The following is a 14,685-nucleotide window of genomic DNA, read 5'->3' as shown; positions in this document are numbered from 1 at the left end:
TTCTTGTCTGTGAGTCTGTTTCTAGTTTTGTAAATAAATTCATTTGTATCATTTTTTAGATTCCATGTGTAAGTGATATCATATAATATTTGTCTTTCTCTTTCTGACTTACTTCACTAAGTATGATAATCTCTAGGTCCATCCATGTTGCTGAAAATGGCATTATTTCATTCTTTTTTATGGCTGGGTAATATTCCATTGTATATATGCGCCACATCTTCTTTACCCATTCATCTGTTGATGGACACTTAGATTGCTTCCATGTCTTGGCTATTGTAAATAGTGCTGCCATGAACATTGGGGTGCAAAAAATATGGAACACTTCACGAATTTGCGCGTCATCCTTGTGCAGGGGCCACGGTAACCTTCTCTGTATCGTTCCAATTTTACCATATCTGCTGCCAAAGTGAGCACCAAACTGCTGAAATTTTTCGACATAAAATGTGTTCTTCCAGTAGAAAACGCCAGACCGAGCACACTCTATTTTATCTCTGTTGAAACCTCATTAAAATTATAGTAAAAGAAAAAAAGGTTTAAACATACAGTGAAAAGAAAGCATGGTAGATATCAGAGGAAGTAGAAGGAAAACTGATTTTTAAAAGTGCTGACATGGGACTTCCCTGGTGGTCCAGTGGTTAAGACTTCGCTTTCCAATGCAGGGGGGTGCAGGTTCGATCCCTGGTTGGCAAGCTAAGATCCCACATGCCTCGGGGCCAAAAAGCCAAAACATAAAACAGAAGCAATATTGTAGGAAAATCAATAAAGATTTTAAAAATGGTCCATATCAAAAAAATCTTTTAAAAGAAAAAAGAAAATCATAGTCTGGATATGAAGCAAATGAGCTAGGGTACATCTCATGATGATGAATGAATGAAGATGAATGAAGTGAGGTTCAAGCAATTGATAGAAGGAGTAGGAAGCTGAAGATATTAGGGATGGAGGAAAGATGACAAAGAAAATCCATTCAGAAACAGAAGGATAAACTGTGCAATAAATTCATAGTTCAGAAGTAGAGCAAAGTAAACTATGACACGAGTTTGAATAAATGGTGAAGACATTAGAAGGGAGAATCAACTTGAACTTGATTCTAGGAAGATCCTCTTTAGAGAGTGTTCACGATCTTGGTGTCTTAGAGACGAGAGTGGAGTTAAAGCGCAGTACTTAGCAAAAGTGATTAATGTTTACACCATCAAATGTTGTCACCGCTATTAACTGTTTCTTCCTCTTGTAGAAGCAACCCAGAGGCAAACACCAAAGACTTTATGTGGGTACATCAAAAAATGTAAATGTTATGAACCTTGATGATATAAGAGTGAGATTTGTTTACAACATTGAGAAGTGGAGGGAAGGATACAGGTGATAACATGGTCATTTTACAAAGAGGGCATAAAGATAACATAGAGAGAGACCAATATTAGTGAACTAACTGTATTAGGGAGGGGAAGGAAGAAGGGAAGGGGTTATAGATGAACTAGATCTTCATCCAACATTGCGGAAGCCAACAGGTAACATCTGAAGCTGATTGTTCAGAAAGAGCTGCATACGTGTGGCAGGGGCTTCTAGTGGATCTTTTAATGTTCATTCTCCCTTTCTTTTATACAATAAAAATGAATCTGGGTACATGAACACCCAGCTAACAACTACATTTTCCCTGAAGCTAGGTATGGCCAACAAGGAGCCATGCTGGAATGTAGTGTGCAGCCTTTAGGTCAGTTTCTTGAAATAGAAGGAGCCTGGCCGCCCCTCCTCTCTCTCCCTGCCTTCCCTAGGCTGGAGTGCAGGTGAGGCAGAATGTCTATGAAGCTTGTGGAAAAGGGCCATGTCCTCCACAGGGAGGCCAGAACAGTGCCTTATATCACTGTGTTTTGGAGTTCCGTGTTAAAGCAGTCTGACTTGTATCCTATTCCTATGAATAATTGTTTCAAGACATAAAGGCATGTAAGTCTTATAACAGCAATGATTAAAAGTTGTTTTCTGGAAAGCAGGATTCAGTGTGTGGTAGTTGAATCGAAGACAAGCATTGTTTTTCCTTGTAACTATTTCTATGCCATTTAATTTTTAAGCATGTGTATGCATTATTTTGATGGAAATAAAATGAAAGTTCGTTAAGATAATTAGAGAAAAATAGAACATATACAGTAGTAAAATGGAAATAAATAACTCACTCTCTAACTAACCTGAGAAAACGTTTTAGTGACTCACTTCAAGCTATTTTTTCTACATATAGTTTTTTGTATATTTGATCGAAAGTCTACATTTCAGGGATGGATAGAGGAAGGGGACTCCACCGAGAGGACTGAAAAGAAATATTTGGAGAATTATTAGACAAACCAAGAGAATTAAATATCAAGAAAAACTGGAGGCGGGTGGTTTCAGTAATGACAGGTTAGTTAATGGTTTCAAATGCTCTGGAAGAGTTAACAGGTTGAGATTTGGCAATTGGTTAATTGGATTTGGCCTCTTGGGTTGAACAGACTAAGGGTGATTGTGTGAAGTGCTGCTGACAGGGCAAGCGTGATGGGGGCTGAGAACCGACTTGGGTTTGTCATTGTCAAGGTCAGGGGTCAGTCCTAGTGGGTGGCAGGTACAAACTCCTGGTTGCAGTGGTTTAAAGAGAATGGAGGATATCTTTAGATGAGAGAGAAGTGAGTAGATTTGTAGGTAAGATTTAGGACCTGAACATAAATTTGTAGGTAAGTAGTGCCCAGTCAAGGACCTGATGGGGATTCTACCAAACTGGTTTAAAAGCAGAAGTGTATGATCCTTTTAATATATTGTTGGATTTGGTTTGCTAGTATTTTGTTGAGCATTTTTGCATATATGTTCATCAGTGATATTGGCCTATAAGTTTCTTTTTTGTGTGCATTCTTTGTCTGCTTTAGGTATCAGGGTGAAGTAAGTCAGCCAGAGAAAGACAAATATCATATGATATCACTTATATGTGGAATCTGAAAAAAAAGATACAAAAGCAAAGGTGGAAGCTTTGGCTTGGAAAGAACATTTCATCTCCCAAAACCAAAGGGAAAGGGGAATATTAGGAAGGGAGAAGTTAATCTCTTTATCCATGTGTTAGTTTACAAAGTAATATCTTGAAAGCGTGAGTTTGTGGGTTTAACAAGGGAAACAGTTTGAAAGAGTTGACCTGGTGAATTACGCAGGAGATGAGCTGAGGGCTGGCCAAGGAGTCCTGTGCACTTGAGTAGGATTATCCATCATGGAAGCGAAATCAGCTGGGTCCTGGGGCTGGACCCAAAACTCCCAGCAGCTTAGCATTGGGAGCAGAAATAAAGACAGTCGGGTTAGCCCAGGTTACCACCTTTTAGTAGTCTTTCCGCTTAAAAATGTTTAAGGTAAAAAGTAGCTGTGCTGTTTTCTGTTACATCGATAGATACACTGAATAGCATGTTTACTAGTGGGTCAAATCAACCTGGCATGCAGCAGTGATAAGGGTGTGCCTTCCTTTTCATTCATGTCCTAATTTCTGTTTTTCCCCCATAGAAATTCAGTACATGTGCTTAATCTTACCTAAACTGACCTGTTTTCTGCTTCCAGGAAAAAAATTACTCAAGAATTTTCTTCCACTGATATATTTAAAAGATTAATAAAAGAAAGAAAATAAAATGGAGACCCATGTAGAATAAAGTGTGTATTAAATCTGCTAAGCAATTCTAATCAGACTCATTGACTGTTTCTGCCCTGATTATTTTGGACACAAACTACTGGGGCCTGTGTTTATATCATAAGGCACAAGGAAGGAATGGATTGTGATGTTTTTGTATGTTCCTCTGTTTTCTGCCTACAAAATTGACAGTGACTCTTTACGGTAGGAAATGTTTAGCTGTAACTCTTTGGTAGGGACCAGTGGAGACTGCAGATTTGGTTGTAGTTATACTAGAAAATTCTGGTATGTTTTCTCTATACAGCATGGAAGTGTAACCTCAGAGGTATAGCTAGGGCTGCTGAAATGGGTTCAGGATCTGATGAAAAGAAAAATGTTCAGGTCCCTCCCAGCATTTGGTTGAGGTTCACATCCTCTTCCAGCCCAGATTATTTGTACTGAATTTCTCCAACCTGTTCAGCCCTAAACGTGCCAAGAAATCTAAGCGTAGTTCAAATAAAGATATGATTCCATCATTTCAAGACCACCTGCCAGCTTTTTGTTGTATTCTTTCTTTCTTTCTTTCTTTTTTTAAGCTCCATAAAGGGCTTTAAAAAAAAGCACAGAGTTAAAAAAAAAATAGTCAAATGGGTACTAGGTATAATTTCTGCTCCAATGGTCCCTACAAAACTTCAAGAAACAAAAGGTGCCTGAAAATAACCATTTGGAAATGACATTACCAACTAATTCTAGCTCTTGTCAATGTAACCAGTGATATCATGTCTCGTTACAATGTCTCTATTTTCTACACTGTATCCTTTCTTGTTGTAAGACAGTATCTGGCATCTTTTCTAAGATAACCACCTAAATGACTCAGGATTACACAAGGCGAGAGACAATCCTCTCTTTTCTTTCTCAAGTGTGGTGGACCCATCCAAATAGTGGTCCCTTGGATTACAAAGGGGGCTGGGGTCTCTTTGTACCCTTGGGTAGGTGTGGGGAGGAGTTGGTCCTGATTCTTCATCTTCAGAGGAGGTGATGAGGATGAGAACCACAGAAAACCCTTGAGTTTCCTGACCACATTGAGGTAATCCTGAATGCATCACCTGCTGCTTGTACCTAGGATTCTAAAGTTTAAGAACAGTGGTACTAGTCCATGAAAGATGAAATAAGAAATTTTAAGATACGAAAACTATAAACTAAACTAGCAGCATATACGTGGAGACTGTTTAAGACTTTTCCACTTGAGGCTCTGGTGGAGAGTGGTGACTCAATCACTGTTTAACTAAAAACTTAAATAAAAAATTGTGAATGTATTCTTTTGGTAATTATATTTAGCACATGCCCACATTTTGAGACTTAGGTCATAAGCCACTAGTTCAGCCATCTGTCTGACCCAGTTTCACGTTATGGTCTCAAAGCTGCATGCCAGACCTGTTAGTAAAGATAATAAAATTTAAAAAAATCTGAGCTGGAGGGGACTTACAATTTGACTCTGAAACCGAACATTGCTTGACTCATCAAGATATTATAAACATCTGGGAATTCAGGGAGCGATCTCAATGGAGCTTAGAAATATGTGTAAAGAAAAGGTTTAATAGCCTCCTAACCCCTGAAAATTATTCATGCTGGTGAAATTCTGCTTTGGGCAAATGCTCTGTCTTCTCTTTGTTTTCTGATTTACTGGCAATTTTAACACTTCAGCTGAAAGCAGTCATACCACATTTCCAAACTGTTTCACTTTTGCTCTAACTTTCAACCTAGGCTTAAAGCTCAGGGATGCCAGGAAGTACGAGCCAGTCCGGGACACTGAAAGTGGCAAGGAACTAGATACTAAAAGAGAGATAATAAAGAAAACACCCGTGATGCATTTCGGCTAAGTCAAGCATACAAACACCGTCTCTGGAAAGATAAAAAAAAAAATGTGTTCAGTGCTTCAAAGCCATGAGCTCTGCTCATCAGCGATCTAATCCATGACATGGTCTGAAGTTCCAAATTCTGCAGCTGAGGGCATGGCTTTGGCTACAAGTAGTGCTTGAACCAAAAGGAGTCTGGAAGCTCTGCCTTGTGCATTCTGTGGCACTGGACTTGCAGAGGTGGCTGGGATTGTCATGTGCAAACACAGAAACACTGACCTCATCCCCAGGATGACGGCTCCCCTGATGGGAGGAACCTTGGAGAACATCTAAAGCCAATCCCCCACCCTGCAGTTGAGCAGCTCCCACTCAGTTAGGGGTGGCTTTATCTATTAAAATTACGTTTTTGTCCATTTCTCCCATAGTTAAAGAGTTTTTGCTTCTGATGCATTTTGATGCAATGCTGCCTGTCAAACAGAAGTCTATGGCATTGGCGTGTGAGCTGTAAATTGTATCTTTTTGATAACCACCTGAACAATGTGAAGATTACAAAACAGATCCAGAGAAGTTAAATAACCAGCCCAGAATCAGAGAGATAGTAACAGATGCACAACTAGATACAACCTTGCTTTCCTTGCTGTCTCCTTGAGCTTTTTTTTATTCTTGTGCCACATCAGTGTGGGTTTTATATGGCCACCGTACGGAGAATCCCCTCTGTGTGTCATTTATTGCTAAGTACCATTACTCTGTAAATAATGAGAGCCCAATATGGAGACTTTCGAAGTGCTCTCAGGTTCTGGCACACACAAAGAAATGGGATTACATTTTTCAGAAGAGAGAAGGCAAGCCTAACCTTGGTTTCCAAAGAATGGCATAAATGCTGGGTGAATATAAAAACCTCTAACAAAAATGCAATCATGGAAGAGGCAACACAGAGCATGGAGTTATATTACTGGGTTCCAGCCTGGCTCTGCCGTTTCTCACGGGGCCAGCACTGGAGTAGCCTGGATAGACTGAGTCAGATGCAGTGACGTTGAAGAAGCTATCAGTGAGCACCCCCCGATCAGATGCTGTTTCTCCTTGTCAATCAGAGTCCTTGCCTGGGGCTAAGGCGTAGAGGAACAAATATGTTCTTGCTGAAGTACCTTTGAAAACCAGGGTCTCAGGCATTCTGAGTGGGTTTCAAACCAGGAATAGGCAGGGTTCTTTAAAACAATGTGGCCTCTGTTTCTGGCCATGAGGTTCTAAGATACTTTTTAAAAAATTTTTTATTGAAATAGAGTTGATATACAATATTGTAATGTTGTGTTAGTTTCAGGTGTACAGCAAAGTGATTCATATATATATATATATATATATATATTCTTTTTCAGATTCTTTTCCATTATAGGTTATTACAAGGTATTGAGTAGAGTTCTGAAAAAGCTAGTCTTTCTTGACTGCTGTTCTAATCCCAAATCCTTTCCAGAATAACCCCCGTTATCAATTGATGTGTATCTTCCAGACATTTTGCTGAATGTTTATACATATACATACAATGTACACATATATGTAGACATATGTGTGTATAGAAATATCCAGGAGACTTTGATTACTGTGCTTCATTTTCTCCTGTAAAATTTTTCTGGAAACACACCCACCTGTGACAACCCCAAGCAGTGAAGCCTAATTAAAGGGAGGGTAAGAGGAAGTGGTCTAACAATTTATAAAATGACTAAGTTTTTTCAGGCATTTAAAATTTTTATTATTTTCTTATTTAAGTTTCACAAAAATTCTTAGAGTTCAGAATCATTTTATCTATTGTACTGATGCGGAAATTAAAACACATCGACAGATGAGTGGATAAAGAAGATGTGGCGTATATATACAATGGAATATTACTCAGCCATACAAAGGAACGACCTTGAGTTATTTGTAGTGGGGTGGGTGGACCTAGAATCTGTAATACAGAGTGAAGTAAGTCAGAAAGAGTAAAGAAAGTACCATATGCTAACACATATATATGGAATCTCAAAAAAAAAAAAAAGGTCATGAAGAACCTAGGGGCAGGATAGGAATTAAGACACAGACATAGGGAGTGGACTTGAGGACACGGGGAAGGGGAAGGGGAAGCTGGGACAAAGTGAGAGAGTGGCATGGACATATATACACTATCAAATGTAAAATAGATAGCTAGTGGGAAGCAGCTGCATAGCACAGGGAGATCAGTTCGGTGCTTTGTGACTGCCTAGACGGGTGGGATAGGGAGAGTGGGAGGGAGGGAGATGCAAGAGGGAGGAGCTATGGGGATATATGTATATGTATAGCTAATTCACTTTGTTATAAAGCAGAAACTAACACACCACTGTAAAGCAATTATACTCCAATAAAGATGTTAAAAAAAAAGAAATTAAAACACAGAGAGGTAAAGTAACTTGCTAATAGTAAAGACAGAACTCAAACCATGTCTGTTTGGTCTCCAAAATCAAGTCTCTTTTCACTCTGTTATACAGCGCCACCCCGATTCTAGTACACTGCATTGTATAGCATATTGAAATGAAAACTACTGTAAGATAGTTCATAATTTTATTACTGCATGCAAATAGACTGGATTTTAGAAGTCTGAAGGATAAGATCATGTACTATCCACTAAGGAAAATAGCAATGATAATTCTTTCAGTTTTCAGTTAGAATCTGTTTGCAAAGTACCCGTTAAGGCAAGAGAGATTATTTTTATTTTGTATAATGAAAAGAAAAAAAGCTAAAATTTTATAGATACAATTATTAAAGACAATAAACCTTGAAGAAGGTCCAAAACAACACTTCACATTCAATATTAGTATTTTACTTTGCAATCTCAAATAGAACACGCTAAGGTATTTTTATGGTAGTCTTCAAATATGTAAATGTGTTGTGTTAAAATTCTTCCCATTTTATGATTGGGAAATGTGAGAAAAAGGAAAAGACTTCTGTGAGGTCACCAGGTCAGAAACTAACGTATTAAACTATGGTTTTAGCTTAGGGTAGACAGATTTTTAGAACAGAATTTAGGGTATAGGTCTCTGTAAAATGTAATACCACACAAATATTTGTTATTTGTGTTGCTGTTATCGTCACATGAGAATGGAGGCCCATAGAGGGTATGCATTCATTGAAAGTAGCTGTCCCATTGAATGGTTTGGAAAATCACCAATGGGTCTATAGAGTATAGAAAGTTATATATATTATGTAAGTAGACAGTCTTTGGTATGATTTTTCCCCCTTTGTAAAATATCAAAAGGAGTAACACTAAATTTAAGAGAATAATGCACCAATAACTGAATTCTTATGATTTCTCTTCTTCCCATCTCTTCTCTCACCAAACTCTCAGCTCCTTCTTTTCTCCTTGTCCTTCCTTTTCAAAGATAGAGATGATATTAGAGATGGGAAAGCCATGGAATTGTTTTTAGATTGTAGCTCTTTTGACTTTGTCTCTCCTTGGATGTTCTGGGGCCATCATCATCTCTGGCTGAGATTTGCTGGAGACTTCTGATAGAGCTTTCTGGTCAGCCAGTCACCCCATCAGACTGGGATTCCGAGAGCCCGAGAAAGTGACTCACACAGCACGGAAGGTCCCACGGCTGTCCACTCCCGCGGGTCTCAATTATCATTCATTCCACTAGGGTTTGGTGTTCACTTCCATTAGGATACACCTCTGTGTTTGGTTTCAGTGAGCCACACTTCCCTTTTAGTCCTTGGTGCCCATTACAACTTTAAAAAGATGTCCATTGACTGATGAATGGGTAAAGAAGATGTGGTATATAAATATAAATATATATATATATATATATATATATATATATATATATATATACAATGGAATATTACTCAGCCATAAAAAAGAACAAAACAATGCCATTTACAGTAACATGGATGGACCTAAAGATTATCATACTAAGTGACCCCAATGAGTGGACAAAGTATCATATGATATCACTTATATGTGGCATCTAAAAAAATGGTATAAATGAACTTATTTACAAAACAAAAATAGACTCACAGACATAGGAAACAAACTTATGGTTATCAAAATGGAAAGGGGAGGATAAATTAGGGATTTGGGATTAACAGGTGTGCATTACTATATATAAAATAGGTAAACAACAAGGACCTACTGTCTACTACTGGGAACTATATTCAATATCTTGTAATAACCTATAATGGAAAAGAATCTGAAAAGGAATATATATATATATATATATATATATATATATATACACACAGACATATATATGTATATATGTTTAACTGAATCACTTTGCTGTACACCTGAAACATCGTAAATCAACTATACTTCAATTAAAATTAAAAAAATAAAAGCTAGCTGACAAACAACACATGATGTAATTTGAATGGCATTGGAGGAAATTAAGGAAGTAGAGACCAGCGGTGTATATATTTAGAAATGTGCCTACCCTCCAGTCATCCCCCATCAGCCTCTGGAATCTTCTACAACCTGTCATTGTGACTCTGCTACAGAGTTGACAGTCCCCAAATGAGGAGACAAAATGCTCGCTACTTGACCTGCACTTGCGAGATCTGTTTCACTTCAGGCCCTGGGACAAAACATCTTCGGGAGACATTTACATCCTTCCCACTGAAAATGGAGGCAGCTCAGCATCATCAGCCTTGCTGTTGGTATGGCTCTAATTCTGGGATCAAGTATTTTGGAAGCCGAGCACCTATCTCTGATGCAAGCCTCTAAACCTGACACCCTGCTTTGTGCTTGTCAGTGTTACATTCTCTGCCCCTAAAGTTCCGGTAGATCCTGAAGCCCTGCAGCCTCTTGACAAAGTTCCCCGATGCCACACCTCCTTGTGTCCTGCCCCTGGACCATGTGTTGCTATGGTGCGCCTGGGTGGTAGACAGAACAATGGTGCCCCAAAGATCCTAATCCCTGGAACCTAGGAATATGTTAGGTTACAGAACAAAGCGGAACTAAGGTTGCAGATGGAATCCATGTTGCCGATCAGTTGACCTTAAAATAGGGGGGTTATCCTGGATTATCCAGATGAACCCAATGTAAACACAAGAGTCCGGAAACATAGAAGAAGGAAGCAGAAATATCAGTGTCAGACTGAGGTGGAGTGAGAGACTCGACTGGTCATTGCTGACTTTGAAGAGGGAAGACCGAGGTCGTGAGCCAGGGCATGAAAGCCACCTCTAAATGTGGAAGAAGACAGGAAACAGATTCTTCCCTGGAGCCTCTGGGAGAAACACACACATCTCGTTTTGGTTCAGTGAGACCCATTTCTGATTTTTGACCTCCAGAACTTAAGATGATAAATTTGTATTGCTTCAAGCCACCAAATTTGCAGGAATTTGTTAGAGCAGCAATGGAAAACTAATATATCCTGCACATCCTCCCATCTCTCTTATTTGTGTTTAACCCCTAGTGAAGCAGCTACATTGCCGACTCTTTTTTCTTTGTTGCTATTATTGAAATGACTGTGTCTGTTGGTAAGTCTGGGTCACAGTAAGTCTCCTCTGCCCTGTGAAGGTTGACCTTTCCATGCCCAGGTCACGAAAATTGATACTCAAAAGTCCACCAAGTAGAACCTAAGATTTAAGAACACTGTCGGTCGGCCAGACCACATCTATAGGTACCAATCTACCTAACACCAGCTCCCCCTTTGTGTGACCTTGGGCAAATGACTGTGCCTCTCTGAGCCCCAGTTTTTATCTGTAAAATGGATAGTAAACCTCCTTGGATAGCATACTTGGAATGAATAAAAGATAATGCCAGAAAAGTACACAGTGCCTGGCACAAAGTAATGTTTACATAAATATTATTTCTGCTTCTTATCAATGTCTCACTCATTATTTCCCAGCTGGTACAACAGAGACACTAATTTAACCAAAGACCTTGATGAAATGCCTTGGGAAACCAGGCATATGGTCCCCTCTGCATTCAAGAACCACTTGACTCTGTGCTACTCCAGCGTGTAGACCGTGATATATCAATATGGGAAGTCATGCCCTTGGGGATTCCAAGACCAAACTTCAGAGGGACAGAAAGAGAATAATGATGTCATTTTGCAACACAGAAACTTGAAAGTGTACAGTGTGGTGGAAGATGTGGGCTTGAATCCTCTTCTACCACCTCATGGCTTTGAGTGGACTGGCCCTGGATAAACACTGAGGTCACTGAGCCTTGGTTTCCTTGGCTGTAAAATAACACTGATGAAACCTACTTTGCAGGTCGTTATAAGGATTAAGTAAAGCAATGTATATAAACAATGCATATAAATTGTTTAGCATATTTTTAGACTGCAACATGTAATTAATACATGATAGTTATATATTTTATTTTGTTTTTGTCCGTTTGCTATATTCCTCACAGATTTTCTCAGCACTCTGATAAAAGAATAGGATTGATTATAAGATGAAATGTAAAATTCTTACCTGAAGATCTAGATTCAGTTTTAAGTTCACCCTGCCCCTTCCTCCAAAATCCAAATAGCTTGAGATCCAGTGCAAATGTAAGTGAAAAAAAAATGTTATTGGCAACTGTAGTAGATCACTATACATCCTCTTGTTCAGAGCATATTAAATAAATTAATTCTTGGTGTGATCCTAAAATTGGTAAGGCAGCTTAGGTAAAATCCAGGGCAGTAAGTTGCCAGAACTGATTATGCGTCCTGGTGGCAGGACCTGAGAAACGGAGCAGCTGATTGGTTTAAAGAGGCTTATTCTATGGATACACCCTCCTCCAGGAACCCCATATACGTACAAAGCCACTTAGGTGTTTTGTCTCCTCAGTAAACATCTTTAAGGGGAAAAAAATGTACTGAACATCTATGGGCATGCCAACTAATGTTTATTATTTTAAAATACGAAATATGTTTTCTGGTTCACAACCCTCTCACTTAAGGTTTGACGGCATGAGCCAGTTCTCCCAGGGGTTTATTGATCCTAAAGAAATTAATCACTGAGGTCTAAAGTGGAGTGAAGAATTCAGTCTTGACCTACAGAAATGTGTCAACCAGCCCATGTTCTCGCCCAAATGTCCCTTCTTCATGATTATACAATCTGCTCCGTTTTCCAGCTCAATACAGCACAGTTCGGGTAAGAGGCTGGGGTAGGGGTCGGGAATTCCAAATGACACTGGGACCAGGTGAGACAGAGCCTACGTGTGAGTCACATGAGAATGACTTGGATGGGGTACGAGAAGGGTCTCTTATAGCTGGACAGCCTTGTATTTCCTCCAGCATCAGGGATTAATCGTCGTTACCCCTCTCTGGGGACCCTGATGCAGTTGTGTGGTAAGAGTGGGAACTGTGATTTCCTGCCTCGGGCTTGAGGTGTATGACCCTTTCACTGACGGGAGGAGAAAGTAGACAAAGAAAATGCGTGGTGTAACTTCCCCCCGGGACCTTGAGATTGGGGTCCTGGGCCAATCTGCTGAGCTGGTGTTATCAGAACAAGCCCACGGGCAGCTAGGAAAAATGTAATCTCTCAATATGTTCCAAGATGGAAATCTTATGTATATACCTTAAAAGAGCCTATAAAACGGTGTCCTTATTTTGGCCTCATAATTAAGTCATAACAGAAGTCTGCACTGCTTTTACAAGGCAATATTCTAGTTCCTAAGTGGGTAAGAGACATGGATGCTTTTGCCAAAAATTGTAATTTATTCTGACAAGCACCCTCCGCCCCTGCTCCCACCCTGTTCTTGATGAGAGAAACAGGTCTGGGCTTGCTCTGAAAGAGTTAAAATGAAGCTACTTAAGCTCATGTGGGACATAAAAAAAAAAAAAGAGCAGCAGAGTCTGTTGACGAGAGCAAAGTTAAGCTGGAGTTGCCATCAGGGCAGGAGTATTGATCATTTTGAAGAGGAGTTCTGGGGTTAGAAAGTAAGGTTGACTGACTGTTGTCACTTCGTGTATGTAGGGGACCACGCAGAAGTTGAGCTGCCCACTCCTGGTCCCTGGCAAACTGCAGGGGTCATGCGAAGGTGCCCCATCTCACATAAAGAAAAGGGAAATGTGTTTTCATTTTTCTCCCATAAAAATAATATTTAAAGTATGGTTCGGTTTCCAGACAGTTTTAAGAGCTAAAAGGCTCATGAGGTAGGGGTTGGGGGGAGTTAGGAATGGTCATAACATTTAAATGTGCAAAAAATTACCTTAATTTGGGGAACTTGCAGGAATTGTATATTTGATATCAATTTATTTTCAGATCAGTGGTTTCATTCTTAAAATATTCACATTCTGCAGAGTCCGGATACAATTAAATTATAAAATGAGATGTTTGCAAAGAATTTGTTTCCAAAAAATATGGTCCCATAGGCCTATATTTTAGTAAACTTGACTTTAGAAGACCTGCTCCAGGCAATTAAATGTACGTAACTTAACAAAGCCCAGGAGTGAGGTTGCCTTCAGCTATACTCTTAGAAAAAAGATTTCCATAAAAGCGTGCTTTCTTGTATCTATTCGTGAAAATTCTCTAAATATTATTCTGCATTAAAGACATGTGAAGTAAAATGATTCTTAAACGAGCTCAAATTTATCTAAAGGAAAATGAATCCATCGTTATTTGCATCCTTTCCCTTGGAAGGAGGGAAAAGGTAACATAAAAACGGAAAAGGTAGTGGGATGAATTCATTCCTTGGGTCTTCAGAAATTATGTGCATTTTTCCAATAGCTTTTTCATTGCCAAAAAGCACAATCCTAAGTCATCTACATTTTTCCCATTTGGAAAAAAATTGCATAATTGAACTGTTGCCAAAAGCAAAATATTTGATTGCACATTCGAAAGTGGCTTTCAGAAAAGACCAGTAAATCTAAGACCCCATTGCAATGTAGAAAGAATCTAAAAATGTCGTTGTCTTATTTATGTCTTCCAAGTATCTGACTGAGAAAATGATTGGCAGCTGTACACATACCCCGGTGTCTCCCTTGAGTTCTCAGTTACCTACTGCTGCGTAACAAACACCCCCAAAGACAGTGACTTAAAGCAGTGACAATAATGTCTCACAATTCTATGGGTTAGCTAGCTTCACCTGGGATCCTTCACGCTACTCCTTCCGTTTTCTGTTCTCAGCTGGGACAGTTGGACCCCTTCCTCCAAGTGGTTTCCTGTCCTGGAATTAATTCTCTATGCCACGGTAGCCTAGGGGAGCACTCCAAGAGGCTCGAGATAGAGATGATGAGGCCTTTGAAGATCTGGGCTCTGGAATCTGGCTGCATCACTTCTGCCACCTTCTATTGG

The 14,685-nt window shown here is 39.4% G+C and overlaps 1 non-coding gene across 1 annotated transcript; it reads right to left on the bottom strand.

The window, feature by feature from the left end:
* Nucleotides 1-307: 307 nt before the first annotated feature.
* LOC117309692 (U6 spliceosomal RNA) lies at nt 308-414 on the bottom strand. Its single transcript, XR_004524006.1, has one exon. It is a non-coding gene; the product is annotated as a U6 spliceosomal RNA (small nuclear RNA).
* Between the last annotated feature and the right edge of the window lie 14,271 nt (nt 415-14,685).

This window comes from Tursiops truncatus, chromosome 1, assembly GCF_011762595.2.
Source record: "Tursiops truncatus isolate mTurTru1 chromosome 1, mTurTru1.mat.Y, whole genome shotgun sequence".
Classification (NCBI taxonomy): domain Eukaryota; kingdom Metazoa; phylum Chordata; class Mammalia; order Artiodactyla; family Delphinidae; genus Tursiops; species Tursiops truncatus.
This window is presented reverse-complemented; position numbering and strand designations above follow the sequence as displayed.